Source organism: Lissotriton helveticus, unplaced genomic scaffold (assembly GCF_964261635.1).
Source record: "Lissotriton helveticus unplaced genomic scaffold, aLisHel1.1 SCAFFOLD_632, whole genome shotgun sequence".
NCBI classification, from domain to species: domain Eukaryota; kingdom Metazoa; phylum Chordata; class Amphibia; order Caudata; family Salamandridae; genus Lissotriton; species Lissotriton helveticus.
Window position 1 is genome coordinate 237,220 of NW_027611833.1, and position 13,029 is coordinate 250,248.

Sequence of the window (13,029 nt, forward strand, 5' to 3'; positions counted from 1 at the left end):
ATGTTGCAAACTATTCCTAAAATAACTCCTAACAATTCTAATGGAGAGACTGTGCCAAGCCTGAATATTACAGGAATCCAGGAGACGATGCAAGAAGATAGAGGTATTCTGGGAGTTGAAGTACAGACTGGGGAACAGAGTGAATTAGATATTGAGGATAGATCTGATTTGCCCAGCCGGGAATTGAATGCTACAACGGAACTGATTTATGCAAGCGCTAACTCGGCGCAGGCTGTGCAAGTCTTGTCGGAGACAGGGGAGAATTTCTTCTCCTTGTCAGATCATACTTCAGATGACAGCACTAATATTAGCAAAGACTGGGCCGATTATACCGCAGAGAGCAGTTCGGCAGATCAAGAAGACTCGAGAGCTAAATCTATTTCACCTAATCTCAGTGTGTCTACTGTTAGAAAACGTTGAAAAAAAGTCTCGCAGCGCTCTGGTTATATAAAAGTAGACTCATGCCCCGAAGATCCTAAGACGTGTAACGGGGCTACAGCAAGCCCATCAAGGGAGGTTACCAGTCCCGCAATCGACTTGGAACTAGATCCAGAACTCAATGGAAAGACTTAAGAGACTGGTACAGAAATCACTTTAACTACCATCTATAACACAATGATGGCTCACTGTTCTGAAAGCAAAGCGGAAAATTTACGTACTCAAGCTACTTGCTCGAAAATGAAGAATGCTATTCTTCGAGCAATCAAAATCTGCACCGAAACAGCTGATAGAGTGACTGAAACCGAGGCAAGGATTTCGGCTGTAGAAGAAGAATCAGCTTTACAGAAGGAAGAACTTGAGACAGTCAGAGCTCATAGGGATGGTCTCTCTTACAAATTAACGTGCTTGGAGAACCAGGCCCGTAGAAATAATCTCAGTTTCCTAGGAATACCTGAGAAAAAAGAGGGGGGTGATACTTGGACATTTATTGCTGAGTTACTAACAGAGGCTTTTCCCGAAGTGACAGCATGGGATTGGGCAAGAGAAGTTCAAAGAGCAGGCTGATTTCCCTTCTCTCCCAAGAAAACCCGGCAGGGGGAAGATGAATACCCCCGGGCTATTCTAGTATGTTTTAATAATTTTCTTGCCAGAGAGGAGATATACACTTTAGCTAGACCTGAAAAAAAAGCAACAGCTATGTTCGTTTTTTGTTCGGCCTGACTTTTGTCAGGCCACAGTGACCAAGCGATGGCACCTTAGGCAATTAATACCTGATTTTCAGAAAAAAAGGGTCACTGTCTACCTGCAAAACCCAGCCAAGCTAAAAACTATTTGGAAAGGTCAGACTGAATTTTTCTTACCAGAAATTAAAGCCAAAGAGTATTTAGAATCTTTATGAATTGTATAGGCAAAATTTCTATTCTAGGGGTTTGTAGGGATGGCTAGAGTGGTAGATATATAATAAACTGTATAGTAGTTCTTTAAGTTCAACTGACTTTTCCCTCTCATGGTCTGCGGGGTAGAGGGGACACGGCATCCATACTTTACAGGAACTGAGAGTTCCTGAGCCTCATTTGTTGGGGAGTGGGGTGGGGGGTTGGTCATCCACCAGGGGGTGGAGGTGTTTGGGGTGGTGGTGGTAGGGTATGGGGTGTAAGGCAGCGGTAGTTAATTTTCAACGAATGGAAGAGCAGACTATTTCAGTATGTTTATTTTGTAGAGGTAGTAAGAATCAGAGTAGGAATGCATTAATTAGATTATTTTTTAACGTGTTGAAATGGATAAGAAAATAAAAATCTGTACGCTAAACATTAACGGCCTTAATGATTTCAGAAAGATAGGGATTTTACGTAGATTAGTTCAATTATTGCAAATTGACATTTTATGTCTACAAGAGACACACATCTCTTGGGATAAACGGAATATGCTCAAAAAATTAGGTCTCGGATTGTTTGTTTGCTCTAAACAGACCGGGGTCAAAAGAGGGGTTGCTATTTTTATGAAACAAGGGGTGGGGAAATGTGTCAGAGCCGCAGCGGATAAATGGGGCAGATGGGGGCTAGTAGAACTTGTTATAGAAGGTAAAAAATTTACAGTCTTCTCCATTTATGGTCCAAACCTGGATGATAACGAGGTAATAAACACTATTAACTTAGAATTAGCAGATTGGTGTTTACCTATAATTCTATGTGGTGATCTCAATGTTCATTTGGAGGCCGATTTTAATATAAGGAATATTGGATATTATAAAGGCCGTAAGATTAGGACCTATAGAGCACTAAGGGAGTTAATATTAGGGAACGGGCTGATTGATGTGTGGAATAAATTAAGACCCACTGAGTCTGGTTTTACTTTTTTCTCTGCTCCGCACCAAAAGTCAGTTTGCTTGGATTATTTTTTCACATCCCTAACTTCGTTGGAAAAAGTCAAGATTGATATCCTACCACGAGTGGTTTCTGATCATAATCCTCTTGTTCTTGAACTCATGTTATCATCGCAACAAAAAAATCAAACTAGACAATGGTCATTCCAAAGAAACCTGTTGTTAGATGAGGACTATCTTTCCCATATGGCTAAGATTATAAATGCATTTTTCATTTATAACAATGAGTCTGCTTCGATTCAAACAGTATGGGACACTTTTAAATCTATAATAAGGGGGAAACCTTGAGTTTTTCGAATTTCCGTCGAAAAAAGAAACAGGAAAAATTAAGACATCACTGGATAAAGTAATAAAAGCAGAGTTAAAGTTAGCTGCTAGTATAAAACTTGGCTAAAATATTGAAGAAGCGCAACGTGAGTTAACAACCGAACGCACTGGTGTATACTCATATCTAGCTGATGAAGTAGCATCTAAATACAAACAATACAAAACGGAATGCTATGAATTCAGTGAGCAAACTGACAGAATTTTAGCACAAAGGCTAAGACAGAAGGCCGCTTCTAATGATGTCTCAAAGATTATTGATCTAGAAGGAGTAGTTCAAGAATCTAGAAATGGGATATTGAACGCATTTAGTGACTTTTATCAATTACTATATAATAGAACAGATGATGGAACCAGTATAATTAAAGAACCGTCACTATATCTTAGGAGCTTAGATAATCCCACCCTTACGGAAACTGTAAAAGTGAAATTGGCCGCTCCAATTACCTGGGAGGAAGTTGAAACAGCTATCCTTGGGCTAGCGTCAGGTAAAGCAATGGGGCCGGATAATATCCCTCTTGAGTTCTATCGTGTTTTTCGCAACATGCTTAAACCTGAACTTTTTAAGGTTTTTCAACAAGCGTTTCAAGGCGTTCCACCTGCTTCTTGGTCTTTGGCGACCATAGTTGTATTTAAAAAAAAAAGGAAAAGAAGCTTCTGATTTAGGGTCATATCGACCAATTTCCCTTATAACATCAGATAGCAAGATTTTTTCTAAGATTTTAGCGAATAGGTTAAATAATATTATGCCCAATTTGGTTTCTAAATTTCAACACAGTTTCATTAAAAAAAGAGACTCAACTGATCATGTAAGGCGAATAATTACTCTTCTAGATTGGGCGCGGGCCATGGGATCTCCAGTCGGTGTGGCCCTGTTGGATGCCGAAAAGGCATTCAACAGGGTCGACTGGGGGTTCCTGTGGTCTGTGCTAGGCTGGAAGGGGTTCCCCGAAGAGTATCTGACTGCTATCCGTATGTTATATATTAATCCTAAAGCCGTAATACGGTTAGCTGCAGAGACCTCCACTCCTTTTCCAATTACAAGGGGGACACGGCAGGGTTGTCCCTGCTCCCCCCTATTGTTCGCCCTCTACATAGAGCCATATCTACAAAGACTTATAAAAGAAAATGATATCCCTTCTGTTAAAATTCATGAAATAGAATATAAGGTTTTCGCGTACGCTGACGACGTTGCGATAGCTGCATCTGATATTCAAATTGCATTGCCCAAAATGATAGAATTAGCCCGTGAATTCGGTGAATTCTCGGGATATAAATTAAATATCTCCAAGACACAGGTAATTCATTCTACTGTAGGATCACCGGAAGGATTGACACTGGCAACTTCAGCTTTATATTTGGGTGTAAAAATCTCTGCTAATATAGAAGATATACTAGCGCTAAATTTAGATCCTTTGTTGGTTTCGGCCAATCGAACTCTCGAGAGGTTGAATAATTTACATCTTTCTTTATATGGTCGAACCAATGTAATTAAGATGATTATTTTCCCCAAATTTCTTTATTTTTTTCGCACTATTCCATTACTGTTTTCCTCAGTAATTTTCAGCAAGCTAGATAGAATAGTTTCCAGATTTCTCTGGAGTTATAGGAGAGCTAGAAGATCTCTTAAATGGTGTACGCTCCCCAGGGAAAGGGGTGGTTTGGGGATGCCAAACTTTCGACTATATTATTGGGCAGTCTCATTAAGGCTTATGGGCACTTTAATTTTCCAAGATTTTTCTATGGACGATTCTATATATATCCCTCTATATATGAAACGGTATTGGGGGCTGAAGCACGTCAATGTTTGGTAAGACTAATCGAACTGAGCTATTACAAAAAACTAAATTTTAAATTATGCTAGTGGCGTTTCAAATTTGAAAGCAATTAAAAAAAAGTTTTGTTTTTGTAAAGATTTTAACTTTTACACACCTCTGCTCAATAATCTGATATTGCCTGCAATATTTAAAGATTCTATTATTCAGAAATGGCAAAGGTCTGCGCTATGTTTATTAGGAGATTTATATCAGAATGAACAATTTGTCTCATATACATATTTGCAGGAAAAATATGATCTTTCTAGAGGAGATTTTTTAAATATCTCCAAATACGAAGTTTTCTTGAGTCTAAAAACCTGCTCAATACTAGTAAAATGATGCAATTTGATGTGTTGGAATGCTGTAAGAAAAAGAATGGAATTGGTGTGATTTATCAGACAATGCTAAACCGAATTGAAGATAATTTAGAAACTGTTACAGACAAATGGCAGAAAAGTTTAGGCACAAGGAATATAGATTTATCTAATGCATTAGAAACGACCAGTACTGTCTTATTTAATGGATCATTAAAAAGCCAACATTTTATGTGTATCTTCGATTTATACTACACTCCGGCTAAGCTAGTAAAGTGGAAAACAAATACTGGCACTAAGTGTAGTCGATGTGGATACTACGGTGCAGATTCAACTCATACGTTCTTCTATTGCCCTAAACTGGCACAATTCATTAATGAAATTCAAACTTTTTTAAATAGTATTCTAGATACACCAATTGCAATATCTGCTGAATTGATAATATTAGGAATACAATCTGACCAGAGCGGGTCTACAATAGTATCAGAAAAAGGCTTTCTTTTTGTTGCTATGTCTATATTTAGATATTGTATAACTTCACGTTGGCTGGATAAAGACCCGCCGATGTTTCGTCATTGGCAAATGAAATTACTAAGTATATATCAATTGGAAAAAGCTATATATAATTTAAAGGGAAAGAGAAAAAAGATGTATGGACAAAAACTTTGGGCGCCTATCTCTAATTGGATTTAACATACTTTGTTTTTTGTATTATTAACATCATTGTGCTTATGCTTGTATTATAACAATTTACTGCTCTTCATATGTATTCTTGTGTTTGATATATTTATGTCAGGTTTTTTTATGTTTTCCGTCTATGTAAATTTTTTTCTGTGTATAACTACTTGCTGCCACTTAAACTCAATAAAAAAAAATAAAAAAAAGAGATGCAAGAAGATAAGCACTGGAATGTAATAACAGTCATTATAATTTCGAAGCTACTACATTGTCTTCAGTGGAGCTCTCAACATTCCTATGTCCTAATAATTCTTAACATTTTCTGAATTTCCAAAATGCAGATTAACATATGCATGTGGGGGTGAAGAAGAATTAGAGGTAGATGTGAAAACCAACGTCACAAGACAGCATGCAGTTTATATTTGTGGTGTGTGTATATGTAAGGTGGATATTCTGGGTGGTTACCAGGATTCATGTTAGAAACAGAATAACATATTCCTAAATGTAAAAGGACAGTCAGTTCTAATTTGTATACTTTGTTGAAATTGTTTTCTTTAGAGATACTTTATGGAAAATTCTTTACTTTAGTCTTCGAGGATCCATAAAGAAGCTGTATCAACAGCTTTCACCTCTCACACCAAAGACCTGCATGGAACCAGCAGCCAGAAGAAATGTGCTGATATTGCAGCCTTTCATTCTTTGTAAATGTCCTCAAACTTTCTTTTACTATACTATTTTGGATTTCGTTGAATTATTTTCAACATCATTTGCAATTGTCATGCATTGTTCTAATGATAATAGGCTTCTTGGATGAGTGAGTTCAGACCTATAAATGAAGTGTTTAAAAAAATAATAAAGAAAGAAATAATCAAGATGGAGTAACGTCTAAATTTACATTTCTCTGTGTTTGAACTTAATTTTAATGCATAAGAGCTATGAATGAGGTGTTTAAAAAAATACAAAAATTAATAACAAAGATGCATTAACCCCTAGATTTCTCTTTGTTTGAAATTAATTTTAATGCATAATACTAAATTAAATCAATATTTCACAGAAAATCATGTGGCATGTGCTACTTCCATTTGGCTGGGGGGATGTGTATACTGTCGGTTTTAACAAATGTTAATGTACAGAACAGGGCTATAGAAGGCAACAGGGCACACACATTCTGCAAAAAATCATTCAAATCATTATACATTCTGCTTAATTCTGTACTATTCTAAATGCTGTATATGACAAGTGTTCGTTAATTTAATACCATAAAAAGGGCATAGAGGTGATGGCATATATGCAAACTATATTTTTCATCATTCTCTAAAATCTAGATCTCTAATTATAAATCTCAATTTGAACGATATGGACGGTTATACTACTTTTGTAAAAGTATAACTCCCTAATATATATTATAAATCTAGACATGGAGGATAGTAGATGATATCGTGGGCTGTCTGTCATACGAATAAGGCTGCATGTTTGGGCTGAACTTTGAAGATTATGTTTATCATGCTTTGCAGTCGTTTCATGGACATTGGTAATTATCCACAGGTGTGGACTATCCAGAAACCTGAATTGAATGATTCATGTTACACAAAAATCAAGTACAAGACATTTGGTGTTAAATATGTATGGACCTGGGTACACCTGCAATGTAATGTACATCAGCTTAAACTAAGCTCACTGAGAAAATCATTAAAGAGTTCAGAAAATTTTTGAAAACCCGTTGCTTTAAATCTGGGGTGTCCAATATAGGTCTGGGAGGTCTTGATCCATGTCAGATTTTCAGGATTTCCACATAATATAAATTCTATATAATGAACCTGGAGGGGAAGAATGAATATATTCAATGACTACTCTACTTCTCTCTCTGCTCTTCTCCATTCAGACCCCACCATTTCTATTCCTCCACTTTCCTTCCACTCCCTTGCTGTCTCTCTCCCAGTGACCACCAATTGCCTGGATTGCTCAATGCCTAAACACTCTTCATGTACCCCAATCGCTGTCATATTTTGCTGTGCTTACTGCAACAAACTTGGCTTCCTTAATGACCACTGTCGCATCTGGATCACCATATCATTCCTGCCCGCCTCATATTTTCTCCAAATCTTGTTCCACAGTTCTTCCATATCACCCCAAACTTTGAAATAAATATGTTCCCACTGCATTGGCCTCTGCTCTTTTATGTATAATGTCAGTCTTAAAAAACTTTCTCAGGTAATCCAACTACCCCCTTTCGAATGAAAACAAATCTTCTTCCTTGTGGAATCTTCCCTAAGTCATACTTTATTGTACATTTTTATTACTCCTCTCACGCAGCTTGTCAGATCCTATGGACTAGAGCAGGATTCTCCAATGTCAGTCGTGGAGGGCAGGATCCATGCCGGAATTTTATGATAACTACATTTATCTAAATGTGGATATATTAAAAATATGGCATGGATCCGGCTCTACAGGGCCAACATTGGAGAACCTTGGACTAGAACTAACATTTCCTGCATGACGCACAAAGTCTGTTTTGGTTGGAGATTCACTCAACAAACAGCAGTGATAATTCCAAAACATGCCTTTCATCTGTAGACAATTTAATGAGCACCCACTGGTTGAATTTAAACTCAGCTAAAACCAAGTTCTTCCTAGGAGATGCTCACCCCTCCATTTGGTTGTCTACATGCTAGTCTATTCAAGTGCTTATGACTATACATGGAAATCCCCTTTGAGAGAAGAACCAGTTTCTTACCTGTACCTCCAGTTCTCTGGTAGGGGTATTTCCATGATAAGTCATAAGCAACCCTCCCTCCTCCTGGAAAGACACTGGGATCCATAACATAGAGCATGCATTCACTTCTCATTGCCCTAAAAAAAAATTTGAAGTAACTGCCACTGGCTGTGCATGATGGGATACAGGTGGTCTCTGGATTCTTAAAGGCACAGCTTCTATTTTTAGGACATATAATGGCAGCCTGTGGGGCTATTCTGTCCTTTCCTTTCATCTCTATCATGAAAAAAGTGGTGTTGTGAAGGGGATTCTTCTGTGTGTTAAACACTACAAACAATTACACAAAATCTAGTATACTGGCTACCTTTTCTTAATTCAAGATGAAGATGCGGCAAGTGTAGTCTATGTATTTAGGCTGCATTATTGTCTCTCTATCTCTTAAGTGTCTTTGCAAGCCTCCCTGTAGAAAGGCGAAACATTTCCACTTAAGAAGATATATCTAAAGAACTGCTCCAGGGTCCCCACACATGGGCAGAACCGTTCAAGTGCTTATGACTTAGCATGGAAATACCCCTACAAGAGAACTAGAGTTACAAGTAAGAAACCGTTCTTTCTCTTCCATGTATCTCCTGACTGTACCCAAATGTTGTCAACCCCTCTGTGGAGGTCTGGCTTTCCGTCTCTCCAGGTCAAATGATGGAATACTCTTCCCCTTACTCCTCGCACACCGTCTAACTTTCTCTGCCTCCACAAATCCATCAAAACACCACTATTCTTAGGATTATGTTGGTCTTCCCCCATCTCAGCTTGTCTTTCCCACACCTCTATGCCATATTATCACCAGGATACCTTCTGAGGTAATAGTTGCGTTCTATAAATATACCATTCATTCATTCATTCATTTATTCATAGTGAGCATCCATTTCTCTGTCAAACTGACTTATTCTAAATTAAACTGGCCTAACATCAACTGTGTTAGGTAGGGGTGATTTCTGCTAGAGCTGAGGCTGTGTACCCCCTTCTCTCCACTTCCAGACCAGTCACTTTTCCACTGTAAGAGCAGGCACCACATACCAGACTCCTGGAAGGTCTTGGGTGCTAAAAAACACCAATTGATGCTTGCAAAGCAACAATTTCCTTGGAAAGGATCCAACTACATTGGAAAGAATTATTTGCAATGTTGCAGCAAAACTAGGGACATATACTTAGTGCATGTTATCTGCTGGCATGAGATGTGAAGATTGCAGATTCAGGTTCTACAATCAACAAAGGGGAAAGGGCCCTGTTTGTTTCACTGTGCTGAGATTGACTTTCTCCAACTCCATCCTGTGGAGAATTGCTAAGAACGAAGATATAATATGGTGCTTATGCACAAGTTTCACTGCAGCAGAGACATTAACATACCGATCTACCTTAAGATGTCAACCCGTAGAGGGCAAGTTACAGAAAGATATCTACAACATGTACATTACCCCACTGAGGTATGCTGTTAAAGTTTGGAAACTGCAAATTCCTACTTACTCACAGATTTGACCAGCAGACATGTTAAGTCACTTCTTGGTGGCAAAAAAGTATGGAAAAGCCATAAGCAATCAACCTCCATTCAGGAACTTTTGTGACTCACTGTAGCATCTGATAAGCTGAATGTGGCAAAGTCAGTCATAAGGCATGCATGTTTCACATGGTACTTTGTAAGAATTCTGGGGCTTAATGCTGAGTTTGGGATCAACCTGGCAATGGCTGGAGAACAGTGGAGATCTGTTTGTCCATCAAATCTTTGAAAACTCTGTTTAGGAGAATATAGGAAATTATGTGGAATCCTGTTAGGGCCTACATGAGGCAGCTAGCTTTCCTTTTTTGGGGTTAATGATCTGCCAGTACATTTTCCTGAGTATTTTTAGCCGCATGCTGGTCGATGTCTGACAAGAAAAGTATGTTATGTTATGTTATGTTAAGGTGATTTATTGTGCGCACAGATACTCCAGCCAAGGAGCGTCCCGGCGCAAGGACAAGGCAAAACACAACACAACAGAGAATAAAGACAGAGCAACTAAAACAGGAAAGTTTTTATCGCCCTCCGAAAAGTCAAAAGGTCCTCCATCAAACGAATTTCAACAGGGAGGGAGTTCCATGCTGATGCAGCCATGACCCTGAAAGAACGGCCTCCCATACGGCTGAGCCTGAATCTGGGGACCACTGCAAGGGCCAAACCCTGGGAACGGAGACTGCGGGTGGGGACATAAAAGGAAAGGCAGCTCGACAAAATTTCCGGGCCGATACCTCTCAGAATCTTAAAAGCAAGACACAAGATCTTAAAGAGAATGCGCTTCCTAACCGGAAGCCAATGTATGTTGTTGCTTGCTTTCCTGCCAGGAGACCCTATAACACTAAGCTTGAAGGGGATCTTCTTTGACATTTCAGAGTCTTTCTGCTCTTTGCCCTCTGCCTTTGTTCTTTTTCTTCCTTTGCATCTTGCATTTGAAGTAATGATTGTAACACCCCAAAAATCTTGAACTTCAGTCAAATATTTAGATATTTCAGTTGGGGTTAGTATGAGGCATTACTCAAAACATGCTGTCAGTTGGAAAGACATGCCAATCAAATGCACAAGTTATGCCTTACATTTTTATTCCACCTAGCATTAGTCACAATAAAGTAAGGCTTAATACTCAGAGGAAGGAAACAAGCATTGGCAACCCCAATATGATTGACTTTAATGAGCTAACGGATAGAAAGAACATTTGCTCATGCCTGAAAGTATCATATTAATATAGAGCAAACCTTTCTAATGAACAGAACTAAACAGTGGCAAAAGATAGATTAGGGGACAGCAGAGGTGCAACGGTTTGTCTTACTTTGGTTTCTATCGATTTTTTAGTGTTTGAAAGAACGATGCCACAAATCCCATCTCAAATGTTTTTGCCAGATGCCTAGTTCTGAGAAAGATGAGGGAAGGCCCTTGTCAGCAGATATCTAGTCTCTTTTATTGTGGATATAATTGAACGGTGACAGCCAATGCACTGATGTATGCAAGGGGGAGGGGAGATAACAGGAAACAAGGAACTCCACTGGAAATAAAATCTGATTTGACCAATCTGAGTCTGCAAGTAAGTAAATTCACCATTTATTGGCCATGTATGGTGCTAGAATTACTCCAGCTCTGAGCTGGAGTACATTTCTGACCGTTTTGGATTATTTTTGAGTGTAGTAAGTTTAGAAGTGCTGTTTGTCAATAGGAATGGACTCATTCTTTTTTGGTTAGTTGCTTGTCTGTCGGTCTGTCCTTAAACCTCTCCCAAACTTTACATTGTTCCCTCCTTACTCCTCCTAAACCTTTCCACAGTAGTAGGAATCATCCCCCTTTTTTACAGTCACTTCTCCCTGTCCCTCCCACATTTTCTACTCGACGGTATAGCTACATGGGCAGAGATCCCACACTTGGGGCGGAGAGCTCCTCGCAGAAAAAGGTAAGACAGATATAGTCCCGCAAAAGGTTTGTGAATAGAGTATGTAAGTAGTACTATGTTAGTACTCATCAAAAGTACTATGAATGCATTTTGTAAGTTTACCCTACATTTAATTGACAGGGTAAGGTTGGCTTATACTATAGTCAGTGAATATTAGCTGGTTCTGTACTTTTCAAGATGGGGCTCGAGATATCCCCAGAGTTGATGGCCAGGAATCTGAAACTGCTTTTATCTATGACTCCTCCTAGAACCATAATCTATGTTTTGGAACCACTGAGGTAGCGGTATCTCTTTTTTTGGAACAATACTCGTTACTAACCGTTTGTACTATTCGTTGATAGATGGTACAGAATCTGTTTGAACCATAGCAAGTCAGTAAGCACTGTGTTATTAGCACTATTGTTAAATAGACTGATGCAGTTCCACAGGTTGAAGCTTCGGATGTAGGTTGGGTAGAGGGGATAACATTTAAGTAAAGGTTGTTGCCTAAGTGCAGAAGATTGACTGCTGCCCTTGGGTCTATCACTTGCAGTGGGAGAGAAGAATCAAGGGATCTGAGAGGAAGCAGCAAACAAGGAAAAAAAAGAAAAACAGATCATATGTAAATGGTGGTGGCGGAAGGGGAGAGTAACCACCTAGTCATCGTCATCAACAAGCCTGGGAATCCACCCTAAAATGATACGTGTAAATGGTAGGAACTGCTTGAATGCTGACTTGTTGACTGAAGATATGATGTAGGTGATGTAACTCTGCTGGGTGATCGTGAATTTGTCCAATAGTTACTCAACTCAAACATTTTTTGAGTGTAACAAATTTACTCTATATCCTACACACTTCTGAGTAAAGCACACTCAGGACTACCAGGAGTGGTCAGATAGGGCATTTGCACTTCTCCTATTGGATTATTTTGAGATGAAAGCAACAAGAAAATGTAGAAGCCACAAGTCACAGATAATTCCCACCATGACTGAAGGACATGCAAAATCCTCTCTCTCATGTAGTAATTCACATGGGTCAAATAGGCTTAATGAGTGAAGATATGATGGTGTAAACCAGACAGAAAGGAAGATAGGCCTGGCAAGGTATTTTACCTGGGAAACATCACTTACAACGCAACTTTTACCACGCAGTGCCTTTACATCGCAACTTTTACAACGCAAACCATTACAACGCATTGCGCTGGGGGGCGCTCTAGGATAGGGAATAGGTTAATTTACTATCCAATAACCTTCCCTACTGTCCACGGGGACTGGAGTTGGAATAGTAAATTAAACTATTCACTATCCAGCGCCCAAAAGCACTATGCGTTGTAATGGTATGCGTTGTAAAAACCGCATTGTAAAAGCATGCGATGTAAAAGCATGCGTTGTAATGTCGTACATCCATTTTACCT